Source organism: Tyto alba, unplaced genomic scaffold (genome assembly GCF_018691265.1).
Source record: "Tyto alba isolate M040663 unplaced genomic scaffold, T.alba_DEE_v4.0 Super-Scaffold_48, whole genome shotgun sequence".
Lineage (NCBI taxonomy): Eukaryota > Metazoa > Chordata > Aves > Strigiformes > Tytonidae > Tyto > Tyto alba.
In genome coordinates, this window is record NW_024881324.1 from 27469099 (window position 1) to 27486203 (window position 17105).

Here is a 17105-nt window from a genome sequence, read left to right on the forward strand (position 1 = left end):
GCCGCTACCACTCCCGTGTTGGCCAGATGGGATTTCTGAGTTGAACCAGCAGACACATCTGTGAAGACCTGGATGAGGCTCAGGCCTGCACGTGAACGAGCAGGGGAGCGTGTGTAGTGCTGAGGACACTGAGCCTCTGCTCTGCAGCGTGTGTCTGCGGGTACCTCCCTGTTCGGGATGTGCTTGTGTGGGCTGGTTCTGCGGTCCCAATCGGTGGAGGCTGGGACACACTCAAGGGTGTTGTTGATTTTTCATTTGTTCTGATTTTTTCCCCTAAAAATTCCTACGTTTATCTTGTTGTGATTTTACTTTTACTCAATATTGTGATTTGAAAAGCATATAAACAAAATACATCTTTATAAGAAGGGTGTTCCCCTTTCTTTCATCCTTCTTATGCCTAGATTTTGCTTAATAATTGCCATCTTTCCACATCTGTTCTTTAGTCCAGCAAATAAGCTGGATTTAATGAGATCTCTTTCTTTATGCGAGGACCTCTTCAGCATGAAAAGAGAAAGATAAGTAGTAATATTAGCTAGCATACATTATAAGGAGAAATGTTAGATTTTGTAGGAGCACAAAGTTGTATATAGCAGCTGTTCTAACCATTCATCTGGGGAAGTGGGATACACTTGCGTGATTCAGGCGTTTTTTTGGAGGAAGGGAAGAGGAGGGAGTATAATTGTATCTTTTTTTAATCATTATTATTTCCACTTATGCCTTTCCAAATATACCAGAGAGGCGGGAGAGGGGTGCCCGGGTCCCTGTGACGGCCGGGGCCGTTCACTGCGTGTGAGCTCCCCTCCACACCCCACCAGGGTCAGTCCCACTCCGTGCTGGTTCCGGCGACTTCAGTTCCAACAGCAGCGGGAAACAGCACTCCCGTGTCTTTATCATTAAATGTAGTGAAGATTTCTGGAAGACTTCCACTAGTATGCACTTAGGCATATTTTTATCCATTTGCAGAAGGATTTTTTTCCCCTGTTCTTTTAAATTAATGTGCTTCTGGGCAAATCTACCATGGCTGAATTCCTCTCTTGTGTGCCTGTGTTTGTGACCGAGAGTAGGGAAAAAGAGCTATTTGGAAAGTGAGTTTGTCTCTTATTTTGCCTGGCCGTTTGCATTAAAGCTTTTGTGTTAGATTGAAGTTGGTCATCAGTTTCAGAACTCATTCTGAAAGGAGAAGGTAGGAGACAGAAGCAGGGAGCACAGCCACTGCAGCCTTTTTGCTTTAGCAAATGATGCTAAAGCAAAGCAAAAGTAAACTAAAACATGGTTATACACTCCCAAATAATAATAACAACAACAACAACAACAACAACAACAACAACAACATGGTGTTTGGTTTTTTGTTTTTTGGGTTTTTTTTTGCAATCAGTCTTCTGATTTTAAAGGCTTAATTTACAATTTCTGTAAGATTGGTTTGGTGTGAGCGGTGTAGGCTGAGTTAGCCTAACTTTAGCTCAACTAAATAAATAGTCAAGCTAATTTCTGGTGTTATCCTACCCACAGCATGTACTGTACTGTGCCTGATGAGAATGCCACCACAGAGTGCCTGATGTGTCCAGCGAGCGTGCTGCCACGGGCCCAAGAACAGCAGGGTTTCCATGTTGAGAGGTGTAAGGGGAACGGTCCCTTTACGAATTCGTTTCTCCGTGTGTGCGTGTTTTCCCTGAATCAGTAAAGTGGGTTCAGACTCTGCTTTCCAGCTTTGTCTAAGTAATTCTTAAGATTAGAATAAAATTGCAAAAACTTTTATTTCGCTAAGATGAAATCTGAGATGTTTATGTAGAAATATGAATTGTGAAGTGAGTGGTGAGGGGACATTAGGTGGGTTGAAGTGCATGTAGAAAAAGCAGTAGTATTGTCAGGTTTGTTTAGAAAAATTGAGGCATCCAGCCTTCTTTGTAATGATTCAAAGCATAATAATTCAGCTGCTTATTCTGGTGTAGTGAGGGCATACATAAATCACAAGCACACTGCATCCTAGAGATGGGTTGCTTGTACTTATCCATAGAACTTACTGCATGGTAACAGTTATAATTAATTACTTGACAGACTGAATGTTTCAGAGTACTTTGTCATCAACATGCATGGGTGGCAGGTAGTTGTGCTGAGGTGTTCAGGTGTTCTTTAGTACATAGTAATATAAAAATCAGAGCTCGGTCCTCTTCCAAGATTAAAATTTGTCCTTGCCTTTCCGAAAAGTGGGAGGCAAAGAAAAGGTGATGCAATGTCTTCTCGACAAGATAAGCTTCACCTACCACCTTGAACTATGAAGTTCAAAGTGACCTTCCAGCCTTTATCGTCCAAAGATCCCCACGCCATGGAGAACACTACCTAAATCTGCTCCTGGCAACTTCTACAGCAGAGTTTGACACTGGTGAATTTCGCAGAGGGCTGTGTATATGGGCACGTACGATATAAATTCTTAATTTAGAAGAAAATATGTAAATGATGAAAATCCGAAGTACTTGGTGATAGGGAGGAGGGGGTTTTGTGAGAAATCTTGTCACAGTGAACATAAATCTGGATCTTCGTTGTCTAACCTGGAGAGTTATTCTTGCTCATATGGTGTTTCCTTGCTGTAAAACGTCTTTAGGCAGTACTGCCTATGCATTCAGCAGATTCCCTGAGACTTCCATAGGTCAGAAAAGCACTGGAAAAAAGCTGAAAGTGCTTCCAGTCATCTAGTAGTCACTTATATAAAGTAAGTAAACAGTGGAATGAAGATTCCTTTTTGCCTCATATCTGATGAGGTTAAAGGGTGAGCTCTTGATTGCTAGTGTATTTGTTCTGTGCCATAGACATTCTCAATTGAAGAAATGAATGCTTAAATTGGATGGACTATTATTGTTTTTTACTTCTGAAGTGAAGTACCTTTTTGTTGAGGTGCTGGGAGCAGGAAACTATGTGATTCCCGTCTTGCTGTTTCAAGTGAAGACAGCACTTGATTGATTAGCAGTGCCTTCTTTGTGTCAGTAAAGAAAACAGCAAGATAATTTTTTGAATGTTTATATCGTCTTTGTCATTCCTGCAAAATGGGTTAACATCTTGAAGTATTCTTAATGGTTCATCTCTTTTTCTTGAAAATGTCCTTTGTATTGTTTTGAGATGTTAGACAGGAACTACCTTTTTTCTCTTGAACTTTCTGTTTTATGGAAAGATGAAAGAATGCTAAAGTTTTGCCCACCTTAATTTTGTCATGGGTTTCACTTGGGGCCAGATTTCAGCCCACATTTTAGGCATGTTTAATTTTAATGGTGGTTAGGGCACCAAGAGAGACTTTCACAGGGAGGATTTTTCACAAATTCATATGTCCCATGGATTTTGGCAGTTCTGTGACAAGTACTTCTCTTTTCTGATTGTGATCCCAAGCTGCCAGTTATTTTAAAGAATATTTTTTTTTTCTGCCTCTTTGTTTAGTTCTTGTTCACACTGTGTAGTTCAGTGCCTTACATTTCTAATTTATTGTCTTGAAAGACAGATGTTTTATGACTGCTATAAATGTCTGAGAACTGCTGATGAGCTGTCTCTTCAATACCTATTATTTCTCCTTTATGTTTCCTTATCTCCTAGGAGCCTACAAGGTAGACCCACGACCCCACTGTGCTTGGCTCTGCACAAACACTCAACAGAAGCAGTGGATGATTATAGAGGGATGGTGACTAAAAGGTAGGTAAGAGGCTGTATTTTGTTCAGTGAGTAGACGGTGATGTCATGGAGAGATTGTAAGATGCTGTCTGGAAAAAGGCATGTGAGACGGTTTTGGAGACCATTACAGGTATTCTGCTTTTCAGTCCTTCCTAACCTAAGGAAATGCAAGAAATGGAAATGAGAGAAACACAACAAAAACAACCTCCAGTTCTCCTTTCTTCTTCCCTCGAATTACGTGCCACTTCAAAAAGGGAAACTATGTTAAAATAGGGATGTTTGTTTAAAAAAAACCTGAAAGGGCAACTGTAAGCGTAACATGTTTGTAGGTGGCAGAGACGCTATTTCAGGATGCTGTTTTGGAGACCCAACACAAATTCTTACCATCAGTCTAAAAAAGACTTAGGAAAAGGAAGCCTGTATAGCTAAATGACAAGGTAGAGGAGACTATTAAAAGCAAGAAGACATCTTAAAAAAAGCTGTGGCTGCATTCAGAGAAGGAAATAGGACCAAAAAATTCCCTTATCAGGCTAAACATACAATCAATAAATGCTTTTTTCAACCACACCAGTAGCAGAAGGCCAGTTGAAGAGTCTGTGGGACCTACGTACAATGACATCATGAAAAGAATGATCTGAGATAAGGCCACGGCAGAAATCTAAATAATTATTCTGTGTATGTGCTCAACACTGAAAAGCGTGGGGTGGTTCCTGTTTTGGAACCCTTCTTGGGGGAGGCTTATGAGATTCCCTGTCGCAGCTGGAAGCATTTGTAGGAGAGATTGTGGAACAAATTGCATGTTCCCAATTTCACAGGTTCAGATGTAGTTTACCCAGGTTTTTAAGGAACAGAAGAGTGAGATGGAGCAGTTAGAGAGTAGCATGCAACCTCTTGCTGTAAAGTGTCTCAGCAGTTGAGAACTTGAAGATGTCTAATTTCATGCCATGTTTTAGAAAGCATTAATGTGGAATCAGAGAGCCTAGAAACAAACAGGCCTCTTGTTTAAATTGAGTGGACAAATAAAAAATTAGATTAGTGGCTGTTTTAGGAAGGACATTGGATAAATATGATGGAGATACCGAGAAAGAATTGAGTTCAGTGAGGGAGAGCCTGATGAAGAGGAGATTTAAAAACAGGTTAATATTAGCCTTGACCTACTTGAAGGGTGCTTACAGAGATGACAGAGGCAATCTTTTTAGTAGTGGCAAACCGTGTAAGAGGGGGGTTAACATACACAGATTGCAGATTGAAATGTTATCATTGAGCATTGTGGGAAAATCTTTTTCACTATGAGGGTAGTGCAGCACTGGAGAGTGTTACCCAGGGAGGGGGGATGGCACCTCTTCTGGTGGAGGCTTTCGAGTCTTAGCTGCACTATGCTACAGCTGACCTGATCTACTGTGTCTAGTAGTGGTTGGTCAGAGTGGATGACTCCCAGAGATCCCTTCCAGCCAGAATTTTTGTGATTCAAAGTCAAGTCTTGCTAAACTGCTGTGGTCCTTCGAAGGAGGTAACTGGCATGCAAGTGAAAGAGATTTTATGATGTATTGTTCTACTCAGATTTTGAAAAGGTGTTTTGTATTCAAAGTCCTTTCAAAAAAATTTTGAAGGAACTAAACAGCCACAGGTTAAAGGGGAGGGCTGCCAACCGTGTAAATAATTGGTTAAATAGTAATAAACAAAACACCAGGAGAAAAATGTGTTGGAAATCGCCCGTGGATTTCCACAGAGATCTCTGTGAATACCCAGGGGGATCTTCATTTTCATAAGTGGCTTGGAACAGAAGTGTGGTGACAAGGTTTGTTTCTGAAACTAAGTTGTTCAGGGTGAAAGAAGGTAAAAGAAAAGGGAGCAAACTGAAAAACTGCAGAACCTTATAAAACTAAGTTGCCATTAAAGTGGTGGATAAAATTCATGGTCAGTAATGGTAAAATATTTTGAGTTGGCCTGAGATCTTGGGACTAGAACCAGTAATTTATTGAAAAAAATCAACTCTAGTAGCAGTCAGAAAGGGAATTTATATCAGTAGTTGCTCTGAAAGGAGAGAGATCAGAATATCACTAAGCCACTCTCTAAATCTGTGGTGTGTTTGCATCTGAAATATGGTGTACTGTTCTGGTCTCCTTATCTCAGAACAAGTGGAGTGAAAAAGAGAACTGGAAAAGGTTCAGAGAAGAGCAACAAGAATAAAGGAGGGCAGCAGGATGCAGAAGGTATCGGTGGAGCAGGTTCCGTGCAAGAACAACTAGCTGTCTGAGAGTCTTCAGACTGGAGAAGAGAGAGTGGCCAGATGCTACTGCTAGAGGTCTGTAAAATTGCAAGAGCTGCATGGTTCGTGGACGGGAGACTAGTATTCAGTGCCACCTTATTTTTGTATTAGAAGAAACAGGCAGGGAGCAGTTTCAAATCTAGGAAAATAAGTTTTTCTTTGTATAGTGTGTAAGTCGGTTCTGAAATCCCTTGCCACGTGAGGCCGTGTGTGCTGCATGGGTATAAAGAGCTGCTGAAAAAAAGTTGGAAGTGGAGGCAGAAAAAGAAAAAGAGGGAGAGAAAACCCAGTAGGTGACAAACAGAGGCACTACCTCTAGATAAGGAAGTTACTTTGCTGCAGATTGTGGAAGGCTGTACAGTAAGTGTTTTTTTGGGGAGTGGAAGAGAATATTTCTATATGACTGCTCTGTTCTTCACTGTTCCCTTAGACCCCTGGTCTTGGCTGCTCCTGGAGACAGGGTAGTGGGTCAGGCTGGATATTTAGTCTGAACTAGTTTGGTCATTCCATTTGGGTTAAACATCCCGCCTGGCCCACTGTGGTGGTTCTTATGGTGGTGATATTTTATAAAAAGTAAGGTTGCAGGGTGAGGTCCCAGAAGAGAACTATTGATAAAACTAGTTTTAAAAATAATAAGTTGTTATGTAATTTGAGGTCTCGCAAGGAGCTCAGAGACTTTTCCTTCATTGTAAGATAAATCCTTTTTATCTTATTTTGGCACTTGATGAATTACAATTAAATTAATCTTAATATGTTCAAGCTGTTTCATCGAGTCCAAAAGTTTAGTGCAAAAATCTCACCACTTTCCTAGTGTTTCCTGTGCAGTCTGTACTGCCTGTCAGAGAGCGAGGAATTACCAAAACACCTTTTCTCATTATGTAAGTCCTAGTGAGACCCCCATTTCAGTGTAGAGACCGTAGACTTTGGGGAGAGTCAACCAAGATGAAATGGCAAAGCCTTGAGAGAATACAAAGAGAACGAGGAAAGAGTGCTGAACCTGGAGATACTTTTGTGTTTGTGAATTAACTTGAGAGGCAAAATGTTGGAGCTTTATTATGATGATCAAGGGGGCAAGGCTAAATGTGACAAGGTTGCATAATGGTAGAAGTTGAAATGGCCAAAACAGCTAAGGCCACTGGAAGAGAGAGGATCGTGGGAGAAGATTGATGGAAAATATGTAAATTGAACTGGAGGAATTAAATGAGAAGAGGTGAGCAAGGATGAGAAACTACTGAAGGAAGTTCTTAAGAATGAACAGGATTTTAGGAGCTTAGAGGAGCAGGTACCGGGAATGAAAGAAACAGTGTCTTTGGGTTTCAGTCAGTGGTTTATGGACCTGAGATGGATGGATCCATGCAAGTATTAATGAGCGCTTAAATTTTCTGTAGCAGTATCTGTACTTCCTCTGGGAAGTTTTCTAAGAGGACTTGGTATCAGAAATCATGGGAGGGGAGAACGGTGGCTTTTCATTAGATTAGAGAGGGTAGTTGCTCTTGGTAAAAGTTAATTTCTTTAAAACAGTAGCAAAAATGAGACTAAAGCAGCTGAAATGAAGACTCAAATGATTTCTAAGTAACATGGCCAAAACTTGCAAAGACAAAAATGACATGAATATTTCAAACTGTGGTGTACAGAGTCCTGAGGAAAGAGTGTTTTTCTTGCAGGAGGAGGGAATACAAGGGTGTAGTTTTAGGTAAATGGAGGGGAAGTGCAGAATAAGAGCAGCTACAACGGAAGGAGGAAGAGGACGACCGGTCATTGCCAATTAAAAGTACTGCTTTAGGTCAGTCATTTCTCTACCCACATAATTCTTTGAGCTCATCCATCTGTGAAGAAGAGTCCTTTCTCGCAGCCCTCGTAAGTCTTCTGGTGTCTTCCTTGTGGCGCTGTGTGTGTGGTGGTGGGAGGTTTCCCTTTGTGCCAGGCTTGGGGAATTTTGACAAATGAAGCGTAATAATGAAAGTCTTGTTAGTAGTAGTTACTGTTGTTTGTTAAAAGGAACCTGCATTGCTTCAAAGCAGCAATAGCAATTTCAGAGTGGAATGAAGGAGCTTCATTCTCTTTCAGAAGCTCTGCGCCTGGAATGTAACGTGACTGCAGACCGTTGAGCTGCAAACAGCTTTGTACTGCAGTGATGAATTGTGCTGTGCTTGACTCTGCATATGAGGTGAAGGAGGATCAGAGAGGGATGGATGAGGTCATTGTGTCTAATGGAAAGACCCTTTGTTTCTTACTACAGGGAATGAGACTCTTCCCATTAAAGCCTGTTGTTAAATCTCAGATAAATGGCGTCTAGAAGCATTAGAAGTTCTAAGTCACTCGTCTCCCTTGTCTGAGCAGGACGTGACACAGGATTTGAACACCTGGTGTGAAACTAAATGGTCTTTGATTTACAATTTTCATCTCTTTTTGTTGTTGTTTTTTTGGTTTTGTCTTAAAAATCTAGTTAAGAATAAGGTTCAACTTCCTCCACCACTGCAACTGCCCTCCCCCAGGCCATACTTCTTGCAATAGAGACTCTCCCTTTAAGTATTTGAGATCTCTCTCAATTGTCTGAAGTCTCGTGGGTTGCTTTCTCTTGTCTTCTTGATCACTGAAAATGTCAAAAGAATTTGTAGAGAAGGGCACTGTTTTGAGACTCTTTGAGTGCTCTCTGCTGGTCTCTGGTGTATGTTTGGTTGGTTGTTTTGTTTTTCCTCCCACGTCACACAGGTTTTTGTACTTGCAGCGTGTGCATTAATGCAGTGTGTTATAATCTATTTGCTTTGGAAGCCCTTTCTGTAACAGCACTGCGAGCAGTTTGAATTATTTTTCATTCAACTTCAGGCTGCATCTTCATAAAATATGGTGGAATCCAGTGCTGGAAAACATGCAAGACCAGCAGCCCTGAAAACTGAAATCCCTGTTTATCCACGGACTAGATAGAACAGCTTAACTGAAGCAAACTCTGTATCTTGGCAGTGCGACTCATGATTAACCTGATGAGGTGACCTCTGCTTCAGTTATTTATTATTTACATAGTAGTGAAGGTTTGCAAAGACTTTGCACAGTGAGAGCATCACGTTTCAATTTGTGTTTTCAATATCTTTCTATATGATGTGTTTATTGCAGTATAAATACAGGTTTGTGTCTTTAAAAAGCAAAGACCTATGAACTCTGTACTAGATTTCCCATGTAAAAGAGATGTGTTTGTCTACAGTCACATTATTAGCTGTAGAAATTGATAGGGCTGTAGTGATTGAATTAATACAGGATAAAATGTGTTCTTTTATATTCAGAAAGTTAAAAATTTTAAAACCAGAATGCATCATGGTGACTTTAGCGATACAGATTTTCTGCTAGATCACTCTGCAGCTGTCCCACCAACATCCTGGTGCAGTGGTGTGTAACAGAGGGGAGAGTTGGCCAGGGATGCAGAGGTGGAGAGAACCTGTGGCTGTATTCAAATCATGCTTTTGGGACTCTTTGGTCGCATGCAAGTCCCATCCTCTTTCTGGGGTGAAGCACACTGCGGTAGAGCATAGCAAGCACACTATGCTAGAAAGTATACTACTCTTTAATAAGCGGAGTATCATTCACATTTGAAATCTGTTTTCTTGCCTTATGCATTTCCTAACGCTGCCATAAATTGCCAATTTTTCACTTGTCCAGGTGCATACAGTATCAACAAGCTTCTTGGTTTCTTGGTTGGTTTTTTTTTGTGTCCAGTCTCCTTTTCTGTTTTGCCCCTTTCTAGGTCAAATTCTGCATTTCATTATTACACATGGCTCCCAGTGGAAAGGCCTTGCATCTCCAGCATTTTCCTTCAGGGCTCTTTATTTTGAATTCCAGCAATTCCATTCCATAGACCCTTCTCATACCTATGATGCTTGCATCTTTTTGCACCACTGCTACATAAACTGATAGTTTTCTGTTCTGACTTAATCAGTTTTCAACACCCTACCTGTAGCCAAAGGGCAAGTTTTAGTTGGACTTTATTTTGGACATTTTACTGTACTTATGTTTTTCCTTGTCTCATTGGCAGAGGCCGTTTCCAAGGGTTTCATGGTTTTTCTGTAGTTTTTTGTTTGTTTGGTTGCTTGGTTGGTTTGTTTTTGTTTTTGTTTTGTTTTTTTTTTAATGGCCATTTTCCTTGGTGTGCCTTCTAGAGCTTTATGCTTAGACTGTTGTTCTGGATGTAGATTCTGCAGTAATATGCAAATGACGTCAAAGCAGAGAGTTGGTAAATAAAAGAGAAGGAATTTAACTGCAAGAAGATTACGGAAGAGCAGAAGGGGTGGAGATTGCAGGAAATAAGGGTATGCTTAATACTACTGATAGGCTGATAAAAGAAATAAAAACAAATACAGGAAAGGAAAGGTAATGTTTTAGCATTTTCTTTGTGTTTAAATGAATACTCTCTCCTGCTCTTCGAAGAGGCATTTGGTTGCCTCAGAGAAGAGAGGCACTGAGGTCTGCCCCGGCTGGAAAGCTGAGGGCAAATGAGTCAATATGCCTTGATTTGTAGCGGGGCTAATGGTTGTTCTGAGCTCCACCCTTCCTTAGGGCATAGTGGAAGGTGAGGTTTGCCTGGTGGGATAGCTGGCCACCTGCCTTGGGACACAGCAAGGAGGAGTGGGCTATTCCACAGCCCTTCACGGCATCTCGGGTATGACTCTCCTGGCTTTCTTACTTACTTACGTGTGGTACATGCCGTGACTCTGCCACGTACCATACATGATGTGCCAAGTCTCTGTGATGAAAAGGAGATGAGAAACCTGTAAAAGTCTCAATGCAAGCTTCAGTTGCCGGTGTGAAGATCCTTTTAAAGGATCCCACGAAGGAGCACCTCAGGATCTGTTGTCTTTTAAAATGGAACTGGCCTCTTTGCTTCTTTTAGAAATGTTGCTGGAGTGGTGGGAAGGGCAGGGCTACTCACAGTCATGCAGAGACCTTTCTTCCGTGTCTTTTAACCCACACTTCTCCTCAGACGTCAGTGCATCCAGTGTAGCCTGCCAGATCTTTGTATCCTGGAGCAAATGGGCGAAGGGGCTGGTCTGGCTTGTTATGAGTGCGTTGGTTGGCAGGTCTGCGCTCCAGGTGAACTAAGGGCACGGACTCAGAGCCGTGCCATCCTCCTTGCCGCGGAGGAGTGAGTGGAGTCTTGGGATACCTTACGCCAAATTCTGTTGCTGGTGCATGTTCATAGCCTTGGGTTAGCCAGCACCCAGCTCAGGGCTGAGCTGGCTCTGTATGGCTCAGCAGCAGCAGATGGTTGTGTTGCCTCTCTGCAGAGCATTGAGGGAGGGGGAGAAGGAAGCCGGACCCCAGAGGAGCAGAAAGGGCAAGATCTGTGCGTGGCAGGAGATGCAGCGTGATCTAATGAGCAGGATTACCCTTCCTATGTACAGCAGCTGTGATGGTCTTAAAAAATGCAACTGGTGGCTGGTTTCCCTTTGGGACGATGGATGACTGAGGGACAATACGGTGCCAGTCATGAGTGAGTGCGTGGAGCTGGGTGCTGAGGCACGCTGTCATCAGCTGCTGTTGGACTAAGCTTGGATACAGCTGCCTGCTAGGAAGGTACAGATGGCTTGGGAGCAAGGGGCTTCACTCAGATGATGGTGTTGTAACAGGGGCGTAGACTTGGTATGGGAGAAGATGAAGGGGCAGGCTGGCAAAGTGACGTGGAGGTTATGCTGGTCTACCCGAGGGAATGTCTGCTAATTCCTGTGGGCGGTCGTCTAAGTGGGCATGTGGTCTTCCCAGCAGTGTGTGACATTCAGCTGGAGCACGTTGGTGGTGTGGCTATTTGTTCGTCCCAAGAAAGGAGTCCCTGCCTGTGCCGTGTGTGCATTTGGTTTTCTGAAGAATGGGATATGTTGAGGGTGTGAAGGTGTGCAGAAAGGAGTGCAAAAAGGGGTGCAGGACATACTCTGTGGCTTTTGGGGAGAGATCTCGGTGGTCTCAGGCAGCGCTAGCTAAAGCTGTTCTGACTGCATGCCACCCAGCCTTGCTTGGTGATGTGCTGGAGAGCTGGCGCAGTGGGGAGTTTTTTTCCACAGGTTATTGCTATGACATCAGGGAGTGTACTGTGTGACATAAAATGTAGGGATGGTCAGGAAGTTTCCCTTTAAGCACCTGTGGGGGGTTCTAGAAAATTGGAATGCAAGTGAAGCAGCCTAAGAAAGCTGAAACAGTGCCTTTATTTTTAGAAAAATCTAAGTGAAGACATAATCATCCTATACATTTCTATTTATGAGCTCAAGGTGACTTTGACACATTTGGTCTCTGAATCTTAGATTCCTCAAAGGGAGGAGTCTAAGATATGTTTCAGCGCATGCAATCTGTGCATACATACTGTATGCTTATAAGATTCTAAAGTGATAAATGAAAAATGACGGCTATAAAGCTACAGAAGTCTAAAGTGATTTTGGATATGATGGAGACATCAGAGACATTTCATGTAATTTAGTCTTTGATGGAAAGTGTCAGCCACTGAGAAGCCATTGGGAAAGATGTCACCAAACAAATTGGATTTTCACAAAATTGTTAGTTTGTGAAATAACCTTACAGAATGACTTTTTTCCTGAAAGCTCTTAAAAGGCAATCATTAAAAAGGGTATCATCATTAACAATTAGATAAAACGTGGAAATGTAAGTAAGTTAAAATAAGTTTTTAAGAGGATGTTTCAGACTTGGAAAAAACAGAGTATACTTTTTTTTATTTTATTTTTTTGAGACACAAATACACAGAGTAGCACAATGTGTGCTCTGGAGGAAACCCACAAGAGGCTTCTGTGTTTTGAAACAAATATGTCAAGAGCCATTCTTAATTTCACCTTAAGTTATTTGACATCTCCTTATTTGTTGTTTGACAGCTTCATTGGGTGCATTCCACCAGATAGCATATGATTTCTCATGTGTCAAGTTTTACTACTTTTAAACAGACTTAAAACTAGAACTTAAATTTTTAATAATGAAGTTGGAGGAAGAAAATACAACTGTGATTTATTCTGTTTAGAAGGATTTTTTTTTCTTTTTTTTTTTTTTTTTCTGTCATGCCATATCTTAGGATCTAGCAAAAAAGAAGAAAGTTTGTATTGACAGGAAGTTCAGATATTCAGGGATGATGTTCCTCCTATGTGTGGAACCTTTGTATGTGAATACATGGGGTTTTAAGTATAAGCATTGTATTAATTTTGAACCTTGCCTTTTGTTTTGAAGACTGATAGATTGGATAGTTTAGCTGTAGAGTGTTCTTTGAAAATCTTTGCACCTTCCATTATTTTTAATTTTGCTTGGTTTAGTTCAGGAAAGGACTGTTAACTTGATCTTTCACAGAAGGTGTAAAAATATCTGTATCTGGATCCGGGATTTAGTGAAAAACTAAGAAAAGGCAGATGAACTTTCAGAAGGATCTAACAGAAGTTACGATTTTCCTTTCACACTTCTTATTCCAGGATTCTGGTAGCTTTGTCAGCGTTTCCTATGTTTCTGATGGACATCTTCAAAAGACAGAATGGGTAGCCGCACAGTTAACGCTCCTAATTAAAAAGAGCCACGTTTGTATGATCTCTGTAAATTATCTGGATATTAACACAACTGACTAAGGCACAGAAGGGAGTTACATGATTTTTCTGTCGCAGTTCTCAATTGAATCAGAGATCTAAATACACAATCTAGTAAGTGCCATGTGGATTGATGCTTTTTGAGCGTTATTGCCTAAAATCATGGGGAGTTAATCATGGGGTTAGAAGGAACATTAAACGGTGCTTTCATTCGTGTATTAAAATCTTTGTCAGTGTGTGGGAAAACTTTTTCTGATGTATAAAAAAAATGTATATTGTCATTTTTGCAGCAGTAATGTTAAAGAGCAAGGAAAGCGAGATAGCCTACTTATCCCAGGCATCTTGCATGATCAGTGCAGAGGTGCTGGGTGGTTCAGTCCACCTGAGTGCTCTCTGCAGGACACTCTCTCTGTCGCTTATCCGAGAACTGAAGGGGGAATCCAGAAGCTTGGTGAGACGAGCGGGTGTTCTGAGCGCTTACCTTGATAGAAAAGCTACGTATGACTAAATAGGTGGAAAGCAGAGGTGTTCCATAGTGGTGACATAGGATGGGAGCTCTGAGCTGCCTCACCTCTTCCCTTCCTTCCCATCAGTCGGCTAAACCTTGCGGTCACTGAAGATGTTGCTGTGAAGAGACTCTGCTGGTTATTGGTGCAGATAAGCAAATCCAAAGGGGGCAGTTGGCTAGGAGTTGAGAGAAGGCAGGTGCCTGAAACGCGTTTGCACACGGAGGGTGAGTGGGTTTGATAGACAGAAGGGTATTCTCTGACGCCGTATTTCGGTTGACAAGGCTGTGACCACCCTGCCTTTGCTGAAATGTGCTTAATAACCACTGCCCTTTAAAATTGTACCGAAGAACTGCAGGACTGAACCCACCATGAGGAGGATGAATCTGCCTGTATTATTTAGCTGAAGCAGGCTGTCACAGTAGTCATTTCATGACGCTTTGGAGCTCATCCAACAGTTCTTTTAAGTAGTATCTACTTAAATATAATCTTTATTTTGGAAGTTTGCCTAGTATTAATGTGCAGAATATCCACTAATAGTTCTGTTTTAGCAGTACAATTTCGTCCTTTAGATTGGCAATTCACATTTTAAAATGTATTATATTAAGTCCTTATGAAAGCTAAATCCCAAGTACTATCAAGTACTTTTTTACAGTCGCATACAAAACGGTAGAGAACTGTTTTCAGTTGAAAATATATTTTTTTTTAAACCCGGCTATTTGAAGTTCCCATATTACTGTCTTCCTTCTGGTTTCTCTTACATCCGTGTACAAATTTTGGCATGTTTTCCTGTACAGTTTGCAAATATAAAAAAGTATGTCCAGATGGCTGCAGTGATAATCTGTGATGTGATGATCTTCTCTCTTAATTATTCAACATGTGCGACTACAATCTCTGTGTTGCCGTTTCCCAATTTATATAGAACGCAACAGCTAAACTTGCATTACTTTCATTTTACCTCTTTTTTTACCTGCTTCCATTAATCTTGCCTTCGGTCAAAATGACTTTTTATACATCTTCAAGATTTTACAGAAATTTTTCATCCAACTCTGACCTTCGTCTTCTTCATTCTCCCCTCAGCTGATAAAACTTCCTTCTTCCCAGCTAATTTTTTTTCCCGTGGTCATCTTAGTGCATTGTCTTCTGCTGCTCTGTTGCATGATTCTCTCCCAGTCCTGAACTACCACCTATTGTTCAATCAAGTCTTGTTTTTAAACATGCTTGCCTTTTTTTTTTTTTTTTTTTAATAAAATATAGTTCCCAATACAAGACAGTTTATAATAATGTGAAGGGAAAAGAGAAAGATGACAAAGCATCCTAAGCTAGAGCATCCCCTTCTTCTTCCATCCCCCATCATACCTGAATTTGGGTAGAGGTCATGGTAGAAGGCAAGACACGGGGCCAGCTTGCAAAGCATGAGCTTCTGTAATTTAAGAGTAGAGTGCTTTTAGTTCTATATATAGTGAAGTTTCAGCACATTGTTAATGCAAATTAATAGTCACAACTTTTCTTGAAGTTGTGACTCTGACCCCGCATAGATTCCTAATTGCCAGTGGTGAAATTTCAAAATTCCCATTTTCTATGAGCCCCTTATTACACAGGGAGAACAGATGCTTTTTTAGCAGAAGATTACAAAAAGTAGGATAACAGTAAAGCTAGGGAAGAGTAGAGTTTGAAGGCTATTCAAGAAATATCATTGCAGTAGTTCCCCTCCATACTGAAACATTTTATTTTTCCCCTTCTGAAAAAAATATTTAACTAGTTATGTGAAAACAACATAATTAAGTAGCTTAAAACAAAGGAAAAAATAATGCCATAAACTGAGGCTGTATTTGCTAACAAATATGATGAAAATAAGTGTTAAAAATACTTTGTCTGGTCATTGTTTTACCTATTAATGCCTCCTCAATGAGGAGGACTGTCATATTTTTAATATATTCAACTTTAATTGGTAAATAAGATTTTTCACAAATAATTTTCATTTACTGAGATGTGGAAATATGTAGTAAAACATCTTCATTCAGGGTTGGTATTGCTAGGTTTCTCAAAGTACGTGTTGCTTTAAAAATTGTTGTCCAGAGCTTTATATATTATATTTTCCCTCTCGAGAGCGTGCCAGGGATATCTGGGAAGCGTATTTGTAAGGGCCACTAACCGCATAGCTGGATAAATTGGAAGAAGCATCTGAAATATAATTTGTGTCATGTTTGTGACCATTTGTAAGGACAGTCCAGTTAATGACTGTGTGATTCTGTTGAAATTGAGGTCCCTGCTAACTCAGCTATCACCGGAAGACAGATGCCTTTCCAAACCTAGGGCTTCCTACTAGATGGGTGAGGGAATAGTAAAGAAAAAATGCTGTGGACTGGCTCTTCTGGCTGCTGTTTCTCTTTTATGCACTGTAGTACGTGCTTTGTAACAAGCTGTGCAATGGGTTCTCCTTGTCTTACGGTCACACTCGTATGTTGACTTTTTACTAGGCTTTATGGATAACTCGTAAATGCAGGCCGGTATGTACTGTGTGTCAACACAAGTGAATGAAATGCAACCTAGGAAAGTTTGAGCTCAGGTCTTTGCGGAACACGGGGACGAATGGCTGCGCTAGGTCAGAGCTGCATCCAGCCCAGCGTCTGGTCTCCGTCAGGAGCAAACACCACACGTCTTGGGGGAGAGGGTGGGACCCCAGCAAGCAGCTAGTGGGACTTTTCCTGGGTACTGCTGCAGAACCAGGCTCAGGAAGTTCCTGAATTTCACACTGCAAAATGGGAGTATCTACGTATTTCATAACCATCAGTGGATCCTTTTTCTGAGGATTTGCTCAATCCCGTTTTGCAGCTTACGTCATCTTTTAAAAGCAGCAGGAACCTGTGGTAAGGCCAGTCTGCTGAACTGCTATTACTGACAATGCATTAAAGTATATTTTTACTATAGAACAGCTTGTGTTGTATGTCATGTTGATGGTGCTGACCGTCTTTTGGGCCCTAAGAAAACGTGTTTGGTTTTCCAAACCAACTGGAACAGGAGCAGGCAAGTGTGGTATAGAGAGAAAGGAGATGAAATGAGGGGTGTGTGTGTAGATCCCTGAATTGCTACAGTTCTTCCATTTCCTTTTCCTGCACTAGCTGACTC

At 41.2% G+C, this 17105-nt stretch overlaps 1 protein-coding gene across 7 annotated transcripts in view; it reads left to right on the plus strand.

Moving 5' to 3' along the window:
- Positions 1-17105, plus strand: part of SEMA5A (semaphorin 5A) — a 498071-nt gene that overhangs the window by 242088 nt on the left and 238878 nt on the right. For all 7 annotated transcript variants that reach the window (XM_042806859.1, XM_042806857.1, XM_042806861.1 and 4 more), the window contains one exon: positions 3577-3672. The gene's annotated coding sequence lies outside the window, so the exon portion shown is untranslated. The remainder of the gene's footprint in view (positions 1-3576; positions 3673-17105) is intronic.